This window comes from Schistocerca cancellata, chromosome 9 (genome assembly GCF_023864275.1).
Source record: "Schistocerca cancellata isolate TAMUIC-IGC-003103 chromosome 9, iqSchCanc2.1, whole genome shotgun sequence".
NCBI classification, from domain to species: Eukaryota; Metazoa; Arthropoda; class Insecta; order Orthoptera; family Acrididae; genus Schistocerca; species Schistocerca cancellata.
In genome coordinates this window covers 172,874,887-172,896,006 of record NC_064634.1, presented here as the reverse complement: position 1 = coordinate 172,896,006, position 21,120 = coordinate 172,874,887, and the positions used below count along the sequence as shown (strand labels likewise).

Here is a 21,120-nt window from a genome sequence, read left to right as displayed (position 1 = left end):
GCGTTTGTGTACGAAATCAGATGTGAGACGCGAGGTTAGACACACAAAACAAGCCTCACCACAGCGGAGGCAACACAGAATGGCAACAATGTGACAGCGTACACAGCATTTTACGTTGCTTTAAGTTGGTTGCGACTCGATATAAATGAATATCGGACCAGAGACTTACTTCGGGAGCCGCGCGGGATTAACCGGGCGGTCTACGGCGCTGCATTCATGGACTGTGCGGCTGGTCCCAGCGGAGGTTCGAGTCCTCCCTCGGGCATGGGTGTGTGTGTTTGTCCTTAGGATACTTTAGGTAAAGTAGTGTGTAAACTTAGGGACTGATGACCTTAGCAGTTAAGTCCCATAAGATTTCACACACACACACACACACACACACACACACACACACACACACACTTACTTCGGAATTTTATCCATTCTGCTACTCCCGTCAGCCTCCTAGCAAACGGGTTTCTCAGACGACCGTGTAAATTTTTTCTTCCGATATTTCCGAAAGAAATTCAATGCCGTATCACATTCTCGATTGGGAAGCTGTGTTGTCATCGTCGTCCCCGCCCACTCTCCATCCGTTAAATTTTTGACTGATTTAATTCACTGCTAACGTAGACGGTGGATGCTCAACAGAGGTAACACTAGCAGTGCTCCAGTGAAGCCTAATAAAACAATGTTCTGGGCATAAATAAGCGACATATCATGTCGGATCACCAATATTCAGATAACTCGCTGATAGTGCTGATGCCCTGTGGAAAGCATCGTGGCAGAATGGTGGTTAGGAAACGGAAAACGATTTCGCTGGTTTTATCACTTGAGCCGCTGAATGCGAATAGAATGAAAAAAAAGTTTAGAAGCAAAAGAAAGGACACAACAGTATCCTTTTGCAGTAGTAGCTGTAATTTTTTCGTATTTGGCTCATCGTTTAAGGTGAGGCTACATGGAACGGGGAACGAACGCGTGAAATAACAAGTAGCTTACGAGGGCGTGCTGAAAAATAATGCCTCAGAAATTTTTATGTGAAAACTCTTTAAGCCTTTTAAATGAAGCAAACGTTTTTAACATTCTACATGTAACTCTTCAGGCTTTCCCGGCGATCTAATGACATCTTGGGTTGTCGGGTGTTCTGCCGGATATCAGCGTCGTATTTGCACGATATTTCGGTAGCGTAGCCCTGATCGCAGCGAGCGGGCGCGGACCGCAGAGAGAGCGCCTTGTGAAGGGGGAAGGCCACAAGCATAAATACTGGACCAGGTCCACTCGAGGAGTAGTCTCAGGTCGCACCTGATGAAGGCAACGAGCTACGCTACCGAAATATCGTGCAAGTACGACGCTGATATCCGGCAGAACACCCGACAACCCTAGATGTTAACATTCTACATCTTTATTCTTCGTGTCTACATATTTATTTCTCAACATAATCACCGGTTTGACTTTGTTGACGAAGCCACAACCTCACTTTTGCTTGAAGCGCTTCACCACTATCAAAGTGGAGCCCTCGAAGGTGTTCCTTAAGTTTTGGAAACATGTGAAAATCGGATGAGGCCAGGTCAGGACTGTATGATGGATGATCGGTGACAATGAACCGAAGGCGTCGGTTTGTTGCAGAAGTCGTGCAGCACTCGTATGTAGTCTGGCACTGTCATGATGAAGGAGAGGGTGCTCAGTGAGTGGACGAACTCTTCGGATACGAAACTCGATTACTGCACGCTGCTTCCCACCCGCTGACACAGTTCCGCTACGCATTGCCATGTTACACGCTACGGTTCGGAGCCCTCTGCCGACAGAGGACTGCAAATTTGTTTACGTGAAGTATAAGTATGTAGAATATTTATAATGTTTGTTTTGTTTAAAAAGATTTCAAGGTTTTCACATAAAAATTCGCAGGCATTACTTTTCAGCACAATCTGGTAAATTTATTGTGAGAATTCTGAGGGAATGCAGAGGGCATCCTTGGCGGAAATTGCGCACAAGACGTAGGTGCGACAGGTTTAGAAAACCGTTCTAGGGCCTCTAGTCCACATCAACCGGAGGTGACGGTAGATACTGAAAGAACTCGGAGGCGTGGTGCTAGAATAGTCTTGGTGCAGTCCGTCTGAAAGTGTAATACAAAAGGAATGCTATATTCTCGTAATACTTCGCGGAAATTTAGAGGACCATATTAGAGGAAGACTGTGCAACACTTCTGTTAACTCCATGGCGTGTGGGACAGGCAAATGAAACGAGACGCATGGAATAAAAGTAAATAAGAAGTAACTTTATTGGCTCAAATGGCTCTGAGCACTATGGGACTTAACATCTATGGTCATCAGTCCCCTAGAACTTAGAACTACTTAAACCTAACTAACCTAAAGACAGCACACAACACCAAGCCATCAGAAGACAGAGAAAATCCCTGACCCCGCCGGGAATCGAACCCGGGAACCCGGGCGTGGGAAGCGAGAACGCTACCGCACGACCACGAGATGCGGGCAGTAACTTTATTATTTCAGTTGTAACCCTCATGACTGTTAATACGAGGGTTGGAACTTTAATAGTGGTTACTATTTATTTACAGCTCGTAGAAAATAGATATGTGTTTCAAAGTATTAGTGACCTTCAAAGTAGTCACCAGCATTGTGTATAACCCGTTGGCAGCGATGTGGAAGTCGTAGGATACTCTTAGCAGTGCCAGTTGTATTGCCCGACGAATTTGTAGCAGTTCTGAAGCAAATACCGTGAAGTGTTTCCTTCAGTTTAGAAATCGAGTTGAACGTACGAGGGATTAAGTCGGGGGAGTGCAGTAGGTGGTATAGCATTTAGCAGCCCCATCAGTCAAACAAATCAGTAACAGCTTGCTGTTCATTTTTGGAACACAACCTGCGACCAGCTTACAGACAGAAGTGATGGCACTTTCTGCAAGAACTGAACATCATTTTGCAGGACAATGCTCAAGCACGTACAGGGCAAGCTGTTACTGATTTGTTTGATTGCTGGGGCTGCTAAGTGCTATACCACCTACTGCACTCCCCTGACTTAAGCCCTCGTGTGTTCAACTCGATTTCTTAACTGAAGGAAACACTCAACGGCATTCGCTTCAAAACTGCTACAAATTCGTCGGGCAGTACAACTGGCACTGCTAAGAGTATCCTACGATTTCCATATCGCCGGCAACGGGTTATACACAATGCTGGTAACTACTTTGAAGGTCAGTAAAACTTTCAAGCCGGCCGGAGTGGCCGAGCGGTTCTAGGCGCTTCGGTCTAGAACCCCGCGACTGCTGCGGTCGCAGGTTCGAATCCTGCCTCGGATGCCTGTGATGTTGGGTTGTTTTGACGGAGGAGACCAGACAGCGAGGTCTTCGGTCTCATCGGATTAGGAAGAAAGTCGGCCGTGCCTTTTGAAAGGAACCATCCCGAGTCTGTGATGTCCTTAGGTTAGTTATGTTTGAGTAGTTGTAAGTTCTAGGGGACTGATGACCTCAGATGTTAAGTCCCATAGTGCTCAGAGCCATTTGAACCATTTGAAAACTTTGAAACACGTATCTATTCTGTACGAGCTGTAAATAAATAGTTGCCCCTATTTAAGTTGTAAACCTCGTACGTATATCCCACTGTGAGACAGGATGATCAATGTCTACATGGAAAATGTGTGCCGTTACCTACGAAACCAAGATTGTACCGAGGCGAGCACTTCTTCGAAGCGGGCTTACGTGTTGGCAAGGTTGTTTCGACTACGGTGTAGAAGTTTCGCTGGGAAGCTCTTACACATTATCTGTAGCGTCTCGATCTCTACCCACGCGGCTTCCATATTTTTGGAGCCCTGAAGACAGACATTCGTAGCCGCCGATTTGCTTCGGACGAAAGGCGACGCACACCAGGGTACAATCATGGTTCTGTAGGCAACCACAACCATTTTTCCATGAAGGCTTTCGACCGTCTTGTCTCATAGTGAAATAAATGTATTAACGCAACCACAACCATTTTTCCATGAAGGCTTTCGACCGTCTTGTCTCATAGTGAAATAAATGTATTAACGCCGATTACGTTTGAAACAATGAACAATTCACTTCCTTTTTTCCGTCTATCTTATTTTCATTTGAGTGCCGCCCCTTGTACATCTCGCATTTGCTCCCGGAATACTATAGGGTCATATAAAACAGTAATTTTTCTGTTGCAGCATACGAATAGACTGGACGTCAGTAATACAGGTACCGATTATCATCTGCCTTGCGCAGCACAATGGCTTACGATGTATGAATGAATGTTGCCTACGACGAGCAGGATGGATATGTTTTACAGTTATTATTATTAAAAATGGAACATTTACAGAAAACCTGTCATTAACCATACTTTTAATGGCAGTGTATAGGTTTTGTGATAATGCTCGGGCATAGCCGAAATGCACTAACTCTGCCAACAACCTCAAGAAAGCAACCGACGGACGACGTGTGGCAATATATTCGCTTCTGAGGCTATCTCGCCATTCAGAAGGAAGATGGTTGAACCTGAATGTAGTCGGTGCGCCGTTTTCTCTGTAACAACGAGTACCGCGAACGCAGTGTCTCACAGCGGTTGACGACCGCGTTTGAGGAATGGGGACAACGAACTGCGTGCGTCTCGTGCAATGCGGGAAAGCTACCTGGTGCAGCGTGCCGCAGCCGCCAACTGCTGGAAAGCTGACGGCTGTGCTGGTACACCTCACCTGCACACCCTCCACAACTCCGTCTACCGAGTTCATCTCACAGGGGGTGAAGACGCACCGTGTGACCAGAGAAGCACGTGTCATTCGATCCTGTTTACAGGCGTCAATAAAACTGTAAATTGGAACATTGAGTAAACAAAGCTTGTTGTGGGTATCTAGGTGAAAAGGAACGGCCGAGCTGCAATCATAACAGGGGAAGTAAATTGACGAAAAATATTCTCCATTTAAGATTTACTAACGAACAGGAAAACGAATCTTAAGACCGTTCAGATAGGGAGGAAATAGCACACAGATATTCATTATCACGTTTCACATTTGATAAAGACTTTTATTAAAAATAAAAATTATAAAGTGATGTCAAGGTCGCTACTAGAAAGTTGAGACGATCGACGGTCTATACTCAGCAGTGAGGAGCGGCAGTGCGGTTTACCTTGCCCGTAGCCGCACGGGAAAGCCGAGCGGTCTACGGCGCTGCAGTCATGGACTGTGCGGCTGGTCCCGGCGGAGGTTCGAGTCCTCCCTCGGGCATGGGTGTGTGTGTTTGTCCTTGGGATAATTTAGTTTAAGTAGTGTGTAAGTAAGCTTAGGGACTGATGACCTTAGCAGTTAAGTCCCATAAGATTTCACACACATTTGAACATTTTTCGTACTGACATCAACAGGTTTGGCTGCAGCAAGAAGAACATTACTCTGCGCAGACTCACATGATGTACAACGCTTTTTCATGCAGCTTATTCTGTGCTAATCTACATTAATGGCCACTAAAATTGCTACACCACGAAGATGACGTGCATACAGACGCGAAATTTAACCGACAGGAAGAAGATGCTACGATATGCATAATTAGCTTTCCAGAGCATTCACACAAGGTTGGCGCCGGAGCGAAATCTACAACGTGCTGACACGAGGAAACTTTCCAACCGATTACTCATACACAAACAGCAGTTGACCGGCGTTGACCTGATGAAACGTTGTTGTGATGCCTCGTGCAAGGGGGAGAGTTGATAAAGGTCGGATTGTAGCCTATCGCGATTGCGGTTTATCGTATCGCGACATTGCTGCTCGCGTTGGGTGAGATCCAATGACTCTTAGCAGAATATGGAATCGGTGGGTTCAGGAGGGTAATACGGAACGCCGTTCTGGATCCCAACGGCCTCGTATCGCTAGCAGTCGAGATGACAGGCATCTTATCCGCATGGCTGTAACGGATCGTGCAGCCACGTCTCGATCCCTGAGTCAACAGATGGGGACGTTTACAAGATAACAACCATCTGCACGAACAGTTCGACGACGTTTACAGCAGCATGGTCTATCCGCTCGGAGACCATGGCTGCGGTTACCCTTGACGCTGCATCACAGGCAGGAGCGCCCGCGATGGTGTACTCAACGACGAACCTGTGTGCACTAATGGCGAAACGTCATTTTTTCGGATGAATCCAGGTTCTGTTTACAGCATCATGATGGTCGCATCTGTGTTTGGCGTCATCGCGGTGAACGCACGTTGGGAGCGTGTATTCGTCATCGCCATACTGGCATATCACCCGGCGTGATGGTATGGGGTGCCATTGCTTACACGTCTCGGTCACCTCTTGTTCGCACTGACGTCTTGTTCGGATTGACGGCACTTTGAACAGTGGACGTTACATTTCAGATGTGTTACGACCCGTGCCTCCACTCTTCATTCGATCCCTGCTAAATCCTACATTTCAGCAGGATAATGCACGACCGCATGTTGCGGGTCCTGTACGTGCCTTTCTGGATACAGAACTTGTTCGACTGCTGCCCTGGCCAGCACGTTCTCCAGATCTCTCACCAATTGAAAACGTCTGGTCAATGGTGGCCGAGCAACTGGCTCCACACAATACACCAATCACTACTCTTGATGAACTGTGGTATCGTGTTGAAGCTGCATGGGCAACTGTACCTGTACACGCCAACCAAGCTCTGTTTGACTCAATGCCCAGGCGTATCGAGGCCGTTATTACGGCCAGAGGTGGTCGTTCTGGGTACTGATTTCTCAGGATCTATGCACCAAAACTGCGTGAAAATGTAATCACATGTCAGTTCTAGTATAATACATTTGTCCAATGAATACCCGTTTATCATCTGCATTTAGCCTTGGTGTAGCAATTTTAATAGTCAGTAGTGTATTTTCTGCAGCCATAACCTGGTTGGATTAATTTTACATCAATCTGTTAGGCATTACTTTTAATAGCAACTGTTATTTTAGCGAGTTATTTGCAACTAATTAGGCGTACTTACTTCAGAGTTTCCTGCCCTGCTGCATACACCAAATAACGGAAACATTACACTTTTCCTTTGCATTGATGATATATTTTATCAGATAAGTAAGATCGGAAAAGTGATCATCTATTTGACAAGCATCATAGACATGGAAAATAAATAATATGAGCGTTCAGGATTATGTTTGTGTGGCTTTGATATCAGAGGGGTTTTTGAAAATGTAATAACATCGTTTATTCTCATCGAGAAATGCACTTTATGTTGTAGTGCCAGTGTGTGTTTCACTGCGGCATGCGTGTCATATTACGCCCAAGATGGCCCAAGATGTGAGACTTATCGGAAGAAGCAGGTGAGTTCAGTCTTGCCTGTGCCTGGCTAACTCGCTTGTGACGCTTGACAAAAGTTTCGATTGTGGAAAAAAAAAATTGAAGCTTCGTTGAAGTGTTGCACACATGCAAGTGCTTTGAAATAAAGTATTGACACCATTCAAGCAATTTTTTGGCTAAACTTCGCGCATAAAAATTGAATCGGTTGAATGGTTTTGAACACCCTTTAAAATACAGTGAAATGTTGTGTGTTACACCTTTTACGTAATTTTTGGATAAATTCGTGTGTGTGTGTGTGTGTGTGTGTGTGTGTGTGTGTGTGTGTGTGTGTGTGTGTGTGTGTGCGCAAAAGTAAATAAAGCTTTACACTCACAATTGTTGGAGAAGGATTTTGTGCAAGGATTACTTTTTTAATGCACTTTATTTATTTACTTATATATTAGTTGAAACAACATTCTGAACAGGCTGCCTATTTTAATACCATGCTGTGATTGATTGGAAAGGGGGACAGGAGTACATTGTGCAACTGAGTTAGCTTCATTGATTATTTTAAAACTATTTTATTTATTGCTCGAAACTACTTTTTGATTGACTGCCTCATTGTAACACTACTCTGGTATTGGGTAGATGGGGGCGGAGAGGAGGGGGGAGGGAAGGGATGGGGTGGGAATACAGCACAACTGTGCTCTGTAGTTTTAAATTTCTTGCTATCGTCATCTTGGATTTTTAAATTATTCTATCTTGATGACGTCATTGGCCCCTGCATGTAGGCAACGCAGCAGGCAAAGGCCAAAGCGAGAACCTCATAGCCAGTACTCCGTACTGTCTGTTGGTCGTTCCGAAATGCAGTAGTGCAGCGTTGCTTATGGACACATCAATATTGGTGCGACAAATATTTTCATGCGAGCCACAAGCCTTTGAGATTTCACTGATAATTCTGTGAACAGATTGTGTAATTTTGGAACCACATTTGGAGTACGTAATACCCGAGAATGCAAATGGTAGCGCTACTGATGTACCATCGTAATACGAGCCAACGCGAGAAATGTTAATGCTAATATGTGGACGGAAATAACTGATGACCTTCTGTCTATCCTAGTTTGTTATACTGACTTTCATGCGGTTGGTCAGTGTTTTAATAATATGAAGGACGTACCACCAACAAGTGTTTACGACTTTGTTAAATGCACTCAATGGTTTCTTATATGTAGAAACGACACAGGCACGGGATTTAAAACAGTCCGACTATTGCGCCAAAAATTGTTCCTCTAGACATCGCTTGTAACAGAGCGTACCTTCAAACCATTGTGCCGCTGAGGATAAGCGTAAGGCCCGTACCGGACAGCCGTAATATTTTTTTTGACAAGTCCTACTATGCAACCAATGTCAACATTTTAGTCATGAAGTTCCTCAAACATGTTTCGTATTTACGTAACGACCATATCATACATGATAATCAGTCTTAGATTCAGTTATCTATGTCAAGAGACTGCAAATTGATTGCCTCCATAGCTGATAACCATTTGTGGGAGACGGGGGAAAAGCGGGTGTATCATCGAACTGCGACGCTTTCATTGCCAGAGTTTCATGCTAACAAAAATCACAACATAATTACTTCTAGCCGATCTTTTTAGAAGCTAGGGAGGGCATGCTCACTGTGACATATTACAGGATGTCGTGTGCAAAATGTTTTGTAAAAGTCCCATTTCGCGTTGCACCTGGCGATTTAGGTCTATTTATGACCGTGGTGATGGTGTCTAAGTAGTACCTGCTCGGTTCAGCGGAGAGAACAAGTTTGTGTCGGCGTATAATGCTACCGCTGATCCATGCGGTGCCACTTATAAAACGGCGCACAGCTGCCTGTCACCAGTGCAAGTGTCGGTTTCAAAACAAGCTTTACGCGGAAATCTCGTTAAGGCATGTCTGCGGCTTCTACGGATAGAAAATCCCTCCGGTAATCCCCTTTCACAACGAGAGCCACCTTCCAGAACAGGCGCGAATGAGTGCTGTGTTGTGAAGTTTGCCCCCCAACATAGGCAGATACGTATGTCCTATTAACCGATACCTTTTTTTAGCAAAATTTGTCCCACAAACTTGTTTTTTCTGCTGTTAGATTCAGTTCCTCCTCATTAGTTATTGAATATAGCCAATTAATCTTTAGCATTCTTCTGTCCCACCAGATTTCAACAGTTCCTCTCCTCTTCTTGTCCGAACCGCCTATCGTCCACGTTTCACTTTCGTGCAAGGCTACTCTTCAGATAAATACCTTCAGAAAAGACTTCCTAACCGTAAAACTTAACCTCGATATTATCCTCTTCAGAATTTTTTTTATTGCTGTTGCCAGCACGCATTTTATATCTGCTCTACTTCGATCTTCATCAGTTACTTTTCTGTCCAAGTAGCAAAATTCTTTTACTTTTAGTGTCTCACTTTCTAATCAAATCCCCCCTGGCATCGTCTGATTTAATTCGACCACATTCCAATGCAGTTTTACTTTCATTGATGTACATCTTACGATTTATTTCCAGACACCATTATTCTGTTAAACTGTTTTCAAGTTCTTTGGCGTCTCTTACAGAATTACGAAGACATTGGCAAACTTCTAAGTTTTAATTTCTTCTCCAGTAACTATAATTCCCTTTCCTTTATTGGTTACTCATTATACAAGTAGAACAACATGGAGTATAGGACACTCCTCTGTCAACCACTGCTTCTCTCCCATGCCTTACAGCCCTAAATGCAGTCTGGTTTGTGTACAAGCTGTAAACAACCTTTCGTTCCCTGTATTTTATCCTACTACTTTCAAAATTTCAAAGGCAGTAGTCCAATCTACATTGTCAAAAGCTTTCTACAAAGCTACAAATGGTATGATAGCAGGTTCGCTATTATTCAAGTGGTCTTGTTAGTTAAGCCTTTGGGTCAGTATTGCTGTCCTTTTTCGTACATTACCTCCGAATCGAAATTGTTCTTCACCAACATCGACTTCTACCAGTTTTTCCCATTCTTGTGTAAATAATTCGTGTCAGTATGACTTGTTAAACCGATGAATCAGAAGTATTGTCACCTTTCAGCATCTGCCTTCTTTGTAACTGAAATTAATCAGTCTCATCATTACCCCTCCTCGCTCTCCTCCCCTCCGTACACCTCCCCTCCATCCCCCTTTCCTAAGCCATCTCTGTAAGAGGGGGAGAGAAAGTTTGTCGGTAACTCCGTATAGGCGTTGATTTCTGTCATTTTGGTGTCGAGGTCATCGCGCGCAGTAAGAATAATAGACAGTGTTGTTGCATTTTGTTAGAAGACTTACATATTTATTTTGGGCCGTGTTCCTTCCCTATCGTCAATTAGGAGGACAGTAATAAGTAGTTTCGCCAAAGAAGTGCCACATGTTACCAGCGGAATTGGGAGTTACTGTGTTTTGAGAGATGTAGTCAACAAACCACGTGAGAGACTCCTAGGAAGCCCACAGAAATTATTACTTACAGCGTCAGTAACTAGATCAGCAACCTAACATTGAGATTAACTCATTATGGAAACTGTGATAAAGCTTTCCGCAATGCACAGCGTCTATCCTGTGCCGTCTCCCGCTGCAGCTTGTTGAGCATTCGCGTGACAATTCCACGCTGGTTTAACGGACTCGCGAGGGAGCTCGTCTTTCACTCCTCACGAACTCGTTTTGTTAATCCAGCGTGGTAAGGTTTTTGGACTGACTAACGGTAATCAAGAATTGTCGAACGAGGATTTCGTAAGTGACGTCTTTTACACATCAGTGACTGAGGCTGACATCTGCCTTTCTCACGGCTAGGTTTGTGTGCTAGTTCCACTTTAAATACCCGCGGAGAAAAAATGCTTGATCGAGACCGAAGTTTCGCGCAACGAAACCCTTGCACCAAAACATTGTCGATTTACTTGTCACATCAAATCTTGGTAAGATCTATAGCTTTCGACAAAATCATCCGTCATCTTCGTCAGGCACAAATGACTGTCGTGCTTACCATTTGTAGCCCATAGACGCCTTGTGATTTTTCAGCGTACATGACCATTATGTCATGCTGCGAAATATTGTGACCATATGTGCACTGGTGGCGCCAGGGTTCTCGTAGGAACGCAGACAATTTAGCCCATTTGTCTACCATCCGAAACAATAGCTATATATGTTGAGAGATAAAGTTGACGCTTTCCAAGAGACCAAAACTCGAAAACCTTTTACAGTTACTTCGGTGTACCCATTGCGGTTCTGCGGTTCTATGTCTAGCAAAGTAGATGGGATTCTGAGCAGAAGATGCACAAAGAACGATTTGCCTACCACCAAAGGAGATAAAGAAGGTGGTTCGGCCGGGTAAGGACATTTCGTTCTTTGGGTGCTTGGAATGTGTGTGACCTAACAAGAAAACACGGACTTAGTATAGTGAAACTAAAATCTTGTCCCACTCTTCTACGTGCTCCATTCTTATTATTAAAGAAGCAGTGGAAATCGAATGTGCGAGATCAATTTCAGTCGAGACAGTGGCTGTAATCTCAAGGCCCCCGTACTCGACAAACAATTTGTCAGACTTTACTAAGTTTTTCAAATATTTGATCTATTACGGCGCTGCGTGACGTTTTTGTCAAACGTAGAGCCTGTTGGACATGTTTGAGAGAAATTTGATTGACGCAGATTTGACAAGATGGCGGTTGAACGTTGTGTTTAGTGAAAAAAGTTTTATTACAGTTCATCTCATCTGTCGTGAGTTTCCACAACTCTGGAAAAGAAATAGCACTGACAATTACTAAAATGGTTAAGGTTTTCCAACTTTCCCAGTCATAGGTTACACAGAAACAGGTTAACAGAAAAATCTGTTTTCTGTGAACTGCCTACAAGTGGCAGCTGAATAAGGTAAAAAAATCTAAGCTCATCAGTCCTGCGCCCTTTCAAATAGAAAACGTGATGCGTGCCCCTCAACTACGTACACTCTGACTCAGTTGAAATATTAAAGGTTTTGGCTGGATTCGTTGTCTAGCGGCTGGGATACGTAGTTTCCGCATTACAGGCCAAATACTGCTGAGTCTACAGTATACAATATGAATATACACATGAATGGAATGGTCGAAGGTTCCTAACACTCGGCAATTGCGAATTTTGAATGCAACATAGAAATTTATAAATGAATGATTGTAATTAAATAAAATCTGCAGGTACTATTTTTGATGACTATATGTGATGTGTACGATAACAGAAGTACCTTTAAGAATGCCGTTTATTATTGCAAAATACTTATTGGTGTCGATGGTCCAGCAGTTAAATAAAATATAAGTTGAATAACAGGGGAACAATAGATTCCTACTTCACGTAATTAGTTACGAACACCAACATACCTCGCGAGATATTCACTTCTAAACGCATACTGCGTCTTCACTGCAGAAGCCACAGGTATCACACAACTGCATAAGTCGGCACTACGAAATATTTTTATTTTCCGCGACCACGGGCAAACTGCCCCACTCTCCAGTATTGACAATAAATCGATGTGCAACATTTATTTTAACTACTGCATATAAAAAGACGTAAGTTCGATTATGGGGAGATTTGTAGAGAAAATGCGAGCTTTGTTGACTTAGTTCGTTCAGCATGGGAATATGTATGAAAGAAGTTTTATTTTCTATCGGAAATTTGAGTGTGCCATGCGTTCGAAATGTATTTTTTAATAAAATTGCTAAAAAACAATTATTCCCCTTTGTAAAGGAATACGCATGTAACTGAAACTACAAACCACTTATTAACTTACTCTTATTTCATCTTTCTCCAGATTCCAACTTCATCACTGAAACTCGTGTTAAATCGAAGTCTCAATTATTCGTAAGTTTTCTTAGGTCTCTTGAGCTCCGAATCATAAACAGTCGACTGTACGCCAATCCAGACCTGTAGCGATGCGAGTTAGTGTTGGTCTTGCGTGTTCTGGTCCGACCATTGCGAGCGTGTGGCACAAAGTACCCGAATCATAAAGAAACCAAGTGGCGCGGGAAGACATTTGGAGTACATCACACAAGACCAGATCCTCGACGGAGTAGAGGTCAGAAAGCGCTCTCTCTCTCTCTCTCTCTCTCTCTCTCTCTCTCTCTCTCTCTCTCTCTATAATCAGCAAGCACTCTGTGGCAGCGGGTATTTCGTATTGGCAGCGGGTATTTCGTATTCCTGTTAACGATTTCCCGTCCCAAGCAAGGACATAAAATACAGGCCTAGATGGTTATAGCGAAGCGACTCAGGATTTAGGAAAAAGCGTTCATGTAAGATACCGAACAATACACACTTTGGAAGGGTATGGCGACGGCACAATGTGAGTTTTCTCAATACGTACATTGCAAGTAAATGACGCCTTTCAAATTTATAACGCAAATGAAACGTATCAAGAGATAAACTGAAACCCAGAAAAGGTTCCAGCAAGAGAGAAACTCGCCTGTGTACAAACACACGCCATTTGAGGAAAATACACGCGTTCTGACATATTCTAACCTCCCTGGACCATTTTGGGTCTTTGCACGAGTTTGGAGGAAGCACTGCCCAAGCACCGCTTTGCGCACGCACTACGAACAAAGCTTGACCGCTGAACTGTATTACCCAAGCTCCTACACGACGTAATGGTGAGGTGAGATAACTGTATCCAAATACGAGCAGCTAACCGCCACCATTTGCAGCGTCAAATTAGTTTGACAACTCTTACTAAATAATCGTATCTGTCTTTAACTTATTCTTAAAAGAATGGAGTTTCTTGTTTCCTGTTTTAGGCCTCCATCAAAAGGGGGGAAGTTACACAGCCACCTGTCAAGAATGTAAGGGCTCTTTCTGATAAGTAGTGGGCAAGCTATCGGTTCAGGATAGTTGCATGAAGATTAAGAAGTAGCCGATAGAAAGATTATTTTATGGTTCCCTAAGTTTTCTTGTTTAATGTTTCTTGACGTGTCATCTGCGTCTCTCTTGCGGTCTTATTTTTCACAGTCATTAACTTATTTTTGTGTGGCACAGGTTTGTGTGCTTCGTTTTCGCAATTTTGTTTTTCCTTCTGTGTGCTTGAAATTGAGTAATTGTCATCTCCTGCACAACATGGAACAGGAATTTAATTCTCATACTTATTTACAGCCAGGATACAGAGTCCTTATGAACGTCGTTTGCATGTCTTAAGTTTATGCATCGTTTTATCAGATATATGACTTCTTTTAGTAAGTACAAACACAGCGTTGCCCTAAAATTTGTACCTCTCTTTCTATTCAGTTTGGGGACGCTACACTAGGGCTAGAGAGCGGCCTAGTTATATGTACTAAGTGTATGGTCTTACTAAGTGTATGGTCTTACTAAGTGTATGGTCTTACCTAGGTCAGAACAAAAAGAAGTGATTGACATTTAAAACGCAGAAAGGGACGATGATGTCGGTTCGCGGTTGCCTGCAGTACAGTGTGGCCGCGGCAGCATTAGTTGTGAAAATTTTGTTACCACTTTCCTGCCTCTATTTTCTGTTAGCCTGTTGCACTGAAATCCATTTGTGAAATAATAACAGCCTTATAATTTTTCTGCGGAAACGCGCCATTAGTTGCAAATATTCTTTTGCCTATTATAAAAAATCAGCGTGAATAAACAAAGAAGATGTTGAAAACGAATCACATCAGTTGTGGTAGTGGTAACTATCGCCCGCAGAGCGACCTGACAAGGGCGAACAAAACAGAGGGCGCAACCAGGTATGTTCAGTGGTATGTTGTTGCTATGGAAGCTGTTTCGTAATCAACTGTGTGTCAGTTACTTCATTATTCTGATCCTGATTTGGTGTCCCCCTGCAGTCAGTACCAGTGACTTTAGACTTCAGTGAACCTGACGCAATATCTCCCCTACAATATCTCTGGCTAATAATGAAGGGCCGCGCGGGGCAGCCGCTTGGTCTGTGGCGCCTTTCACGGTCCGCGCGGCTCCTCCCGTCGATGGTTCGAGCCCTCCCTCGGGAATGGGTGTGTGTGTTAACATAAGTTAGTTTAAGTCAGATTAAGTAGCGCGTAAGCTTGGGGACCGACGACCTCAGCACGTTCGTCGCGTAAGATCTTACCACAAATTTCCAAAATTTATAATGGAAGTAATGGCAACGGCCTTGCCGCAGTGGATACACCGGTTCCCGCGAGATCACCGAAGTTAAGCGCTGTCGGGCGTGGTCGGCACTTGGATGGGTGACCATCCTGGCCGCCATGCGCTGTTGCCATTTTTCGGGGTGCACTCAGCCTCGTGATGCCAATTGAGGAGCTAATCAACCGAATAGTAGCGGCTTCGGTCAAGAATACCATCATAACGACCGGGAGAGCGATGTGCTGACCCCACGCCCCTCCTATCCGCATCCTCCACCGAGGATGACACGGCGGTCGGAAGGTCCCGGTAGGCCACTCGTGGCCTGAAGACGGAGTTCTTTTATAATGGAGGTAATGTAAATGTTGTACTATACAACCTCAGTCGTTTATGTCGTCGCCGGTATTCCATCGTGAAAACATAGCATTTCTGGCAGGTGATGGTCTACTTTGTTCTGTACCTGCCAGGGAATTCGCTACCTTTTTTGTGGTATCGTCCGACCACAGAATTAGGGTTTGGTAGTGGAGCAGGTGGCACCGCCACGACAGGTAGCAGATCGCTGGTTGTTCCGGGTGGCTGGCGTCACACACCCACTGCTCGCTAATTATGCCAACTCAGATCCCCACCACACCACACCAGCTCAAGACAACCGGTTTGGCGGCGCCGCTTTTTTGCGCGCGTGCGCGCACACACACACGTGCACACAGTAATGTCTCACGTACTTCGAAGCTCAAACTCCAACAACGGCCGGATGAGTTCCCAGCCATCCCGGCAACAACGACAGCTCCACTAAAACGGTTTTTCGAACTTCATTTGCCAAAGAAGTTCCAATTAAATAATCCAGATTCGAATCAAGAATAGCTGATAACATGAGTAAGCTACATTTATGTACGCTCCGTGTAGTGATTTCAGGTACGTAATAACAGCAAGTCTTCCGCTCCGATTTGTATACCTATACTGTTCCTTTAGGAGTATGCAGTTGAGATAGCTCAATTTTTTAGCAATCATATGCAATCGGTCTCTTGACGAAAATTCCTTACCTGAAGTGTGGAACGCTGCAATGGCCACCCAGTACACAGCAAATGAAACACCAGTAATCTGCTGAATTACAGACCCATATCATTTACATTAATTTTCAGTAGAATTTTAGAACATATACTGTGTTCCAACATTATGAAGTTCGCCGAGGAAAACGATGTATTGAAACACAACCAGAGCAGATTCGGAAAATATCGTTCTTGTGGAACACCACTAACTCTTTATTCACACGGCCATGTTGAGTTCTATTGACGGGGGATTCATATTTCTTAGAATTTCAGAAGACTTTCGACACCTTTCTTGACAAGCGGCTTCTAATCAAATTGTATGCCCATGGATTGTCTCGTCAGCTGCGCGGCTGGATTTGTGATTTCATGTCAGAAAAGTCACAGTCCTTGGTAACTGACGGAAGGTCATTTAGTGAAACCGAACTGATATTTAACATCCCCCAGAAAGACCAGGGAACCCAAACTTTCGGCATACCTGGGCCGCATTAGAAGAAAACGAGTATTTTTGCGCCACATATTATACAGGGCTATTCAAAAAAGAACACGTTTCAAACGTTTAAAGCTTCCAAACCACAAAAGATAGAAACACAATTCCAACGTTCCTGTAAAGACAAAAGTTCAAATTTTTATGCGTTTCATGTGAGCACCATTGGTTACACGAACAAATATCAAAACGGTGGCTCGTTTCCTGCCACACACGAGGCAGCTGGTCTCTCGTTATCGTCGCATTGTTGAAGCTGTGATTTCGAGTGTGGCAACAAGTGAGCCACGGTTTTGATATTTGTGGTTTAACACATGGTTCTCACATTGAATGCATTAAAATTTGAACTTTCCTCCTTGGAGGAAAGTTGGAATTGTGTTTCTATCTTTTGTAGTGTGGAACCAATAAATGTTTGAAATCTGTTCCTTTTTTTTTTTTAATAGCCCTGTATGCTTAACGCTACTAACTAAGCTGAGAAAGACCATGGGATGGACCAGTGAGAGAATAGTATCGTTTGGCGAGACTTTCAGTTTGAAAATATTCAATTTATCGTATTTTAACATAACCTGATAGTTGTTCATTTATTGGGCCGCATTGATACTTGATTTGGGCTGCATGCGGTTTGTACAAGCCTGGTACAGACCCTTTGCTGTTCTTAATCACCAAACTACGGACTGCGGCCGGATCCGACCGTACTTGAGTTTGCTTGATAAAACGTCTGCACCACGAGACGTCGTGGTACAATTAAATTGAAATATGATGTTTAGAATAGTAAGTGATCTTCACACATGCGGAGGCGTCCTGGGTGCTATGTAACTTAAATTTACTATGTTCGGTGATCAGGTCGAACTTGAAAGACTCGCAAATTCCGGGTGCTCTGTTCATACACTGTATCATAGATCACCAAGCGCTTTGTGGGGAAGACTCAAATATTTATTGTCTGCAATTCGTGACATGGCGCCTCTAACTGCGCGGCCACTCCGTGCGGCTGCTGTATGGAAGTTGGACTCTGGGTAAATTGGAAAGAAATCGATTTGAGGATGCTGAAATATGGATATGGCGGAAAATGACAAGAGGGAGGACGTGGAAGCGTAAGGAAAGTAAACGAAGAGAGAACATTATTAACTCTTACTTGACACACTTCAGTAGAGTGAGGACGCATGAACATTGGGGTGAATCGCACCCCAGCGGCGACAACTGTAATAACTGAATATTTTTACTTAAAATTTTTTATAACTTACCACTAGCCTACTTTTTGAAGTTATATTGGCCATATAACCAAAGAAGATTAATAAATTCAGGTATCGGAAAAAATGAAAACTTTTGTTTCTTGTAAAACAGTTAAGTTTTTTATGTTTTCATATAAATAAATAAAAATGTAACTGAGCTTACTCGAGATACAGTATTAAAAATAGTATATTACTTAAACGTGTAAAAAAGATACTTATTCCGTGAAAGAGAAGGGAGCAACATCGTGAGAAAATAAATATCCTGTTATAAAAAAGCAGAGTTATTATTGTAAATAAATTATACACAACTGCAACCAGTCACTTTTTCATTAATAATGCTTTATTACATTAACCGGTTTTCGAACCCTTTCAGGTTCATCTTCAGATGATTTCGGCAGAATCCGGGAAGTTACATCATTACTGGTAGTAGCATAATGCTGGGTGCTGGTTTGCGACAGTATAGGCGGCTTTTTTCGTATCTGTCTGCCTCCATTTTGATGTCCAGAACACTTTCACACGAACTATATTAGTTCACACTTTAACAGTGACACTTTACCAGCATCCAGCATACGCTTTACAACAGTTGTTCTGCCGAAATCATCTGAAGATGAACCTGAAAGGGTTCGAAAACCGGTTAACGTAATAAAGCATTATTAATGAAAAAGTGACTGGTTGCAGTTGTGTATAATTTATTTACATTAATATACAGTCACGGTTCTAAAATATCCGTAATGGATAAGTATAAAGAGTTATTATTGTTTGAACATATTATTCATCTGAATTTGATTGGAAAATAGAATAAACATCTTTCATGAAAATGAAATGAAAGATATTCAGTGAAACTTACGTATCTTCAAGATATACATACAATGTTCGTCAATTTCAAGCAAATCCCCGCATATACGTAGAGTTCACAGTTTAATCGTCATCTAATAATTTGACTAATATATCATCTATCGTACAAAAAATTTAGACAAGGTAAAACATAGTATAGTAGGGATAGTGATACTATCGAAGTTGCAGCAAATGGCGCCTTAGACCCGATTTTCTCGGATTTACATAATTAAAATCATAGGAAAGTAGACTTTGGATGCATAACATCCCTGTATATCAAATACGGGTTAAAGGAAATGCGAAAGAAAAAAATAAAATATATTGGACATGTCACGAGACAGAAGAGGTTCATCAGCAATGCTCTTGAAGGGAAAGTTCTTGGAAAGAAATAAAGAGGACGTCGTAGGATGAAGGACACACATCAAAAAATAGTTTTGCATTATCTCAGTTCCGAGAGTTCCGGAATCTGTACAGAAAATTGGAATAGAGATTAACATAAACATCATTTCCGCCCATTTTATTGCTCATGTAAACCACACATTGCATGTTGTACCACCGTACAGCGGGATCTTCAGAGGTAGTGGTGCAGATTGCTGTACACACCGGTACCTCTAATACCCATTAGCACGTCCTCTTGCATTGATGCATGCCTGTATTCGTCGTGGCATACTATAAACAAGCTCATCAAGGCACTGTTGGTCCAGATTGTCCCACTCCTCAACGGCAATTCGGCGTAGATCTCTTAGAGTGGTTGGTGGGTCACGTCGTTCATAAACAACCCTTTTCAATCTATCCCAGGCATGTTCGATAAGATTAATGTCTGGCCACTCTAGTCGAGCGATGTTGTTATCCTGAAGGAAGTCGTTCACAAGATGTGCACGATGGGGGCGCGAATTGTCGTCCGCGAAGACAAATGCCTCGCCAATATTCTGCCGATATGATTTCTCTATCGGTCGGAGGATGGCTTCACGTATCGTACAGCCATTACGGCGCCTTCCATAACCGCCAGCGGCGCATGTCGGCCCCACATAATGCCACCCCAAAACCGCAGGGAACCTCCACCTTGTTGCACTCGCTGGACAGTATGTCTAAGGCCTTCAACCTGACCTGGTTGCCTCCAAGCACGTCTCCGACGATTGTCTGGTTGAACGCCTAAGCGAGACTCATCGGTGAAGAGAACCAGATGCCAGTCCTGAGCGGTCCATTCGGCAAGTTGTTCTGCCCATCTGCATCGCGCTGCATCGGGAGTGAATTTGCGCTTCATGCAACCTGTTACGCACAGTTTCAGTCGTAACACGACGTCCTGTGGCTGCACAAAAAAGTCTTATTCAACATGGTGGCGTTGCTGTCAGAGCTCCTCCGAGCCATAATCCGTAGGTAGCGGTCATGCACTGCAGCAGTAGCCTTTGGGCGGCCTGAGCGAGGCATGTCATCTACAGTTCCTGTCTCTCTGTATCTCCTCCATGTCCGAACAACATCGCTTTGGTTCACTCCGAGACGCCTGGACACTTCCCTTGTTGAGAGCCCTTCCTGGCACAAAGTAGCAACTCGGACGCGATCGAACCTCGGTATTGACCGTCTAGGCGTGGTTGAACTACTGACAACACGAGCTGTGTACCTCCTCCTGGTGGAATGATTGGTTGTCGGACCCCCTCCGTGTAGTAGGCGCTGCCCATGCGTGGTTGTTTACATCTTTGGGCAGGTTTAGTGACATCTCGGAACAGTCAAAGGGGAGTGTGCCTGTGATACAATATCCACAGTCAACGTCTGTCTTCGGGAATTCTGGGAACTGGAGTGATGCAAAACTTTTTTTATGTGTGTATTTGGAAGTCATCGAGAGGAGGACAGGATGCGACAGTTATGTGAAACTGAAACGAACAGTCAGTGACAGAAGAGAGTGGTTGCGTCGACAAGGACATAATCAGTAATTAGCCCTTCTCTTAATAACACCCAGTACGTCGGATTAGTTCACGTCGAGATTTAGTTGCCAGCCCATTAAATAAACGTCAGTTTTTTGGTGATTCCCCGCATTTCACGTTAATTTCCTTGTACTGAGAATTCCATACGTTGCAGTAACATCCCCCGGATACAGTGTCGCAGTACTTCTTAGATCAGTAAGCGATGAAACCGAGCATGGCGTAAGTCTGTTTTAGGTGACAAGTCAAGTCAGGCCCGATAACATTTGTGAAGAGAGGAAGAAGTAATT

The 21,120-nt window shown here is 43.6% G+C and overlaps 1 protein-coding gene and 1 pseudogene across 1 annotated transcript in view; both read left to right on the top strand.

Moving 5' to 3' along the window:
* LOC126101143 (afadin) overlaps window positions 1-21,120 on the top strand; it is a 1,121,024-nt gene that overhangs the window by 323,500 nt on the left and 776,404 nt on the right. The gene's annotated exons all lie outside the window — the stretch shown is intronic.
* LOC126102345 (5S ribosomal RNA) lies at window positions 15,346-15,463 on the top strand (annotated as a pseudogene).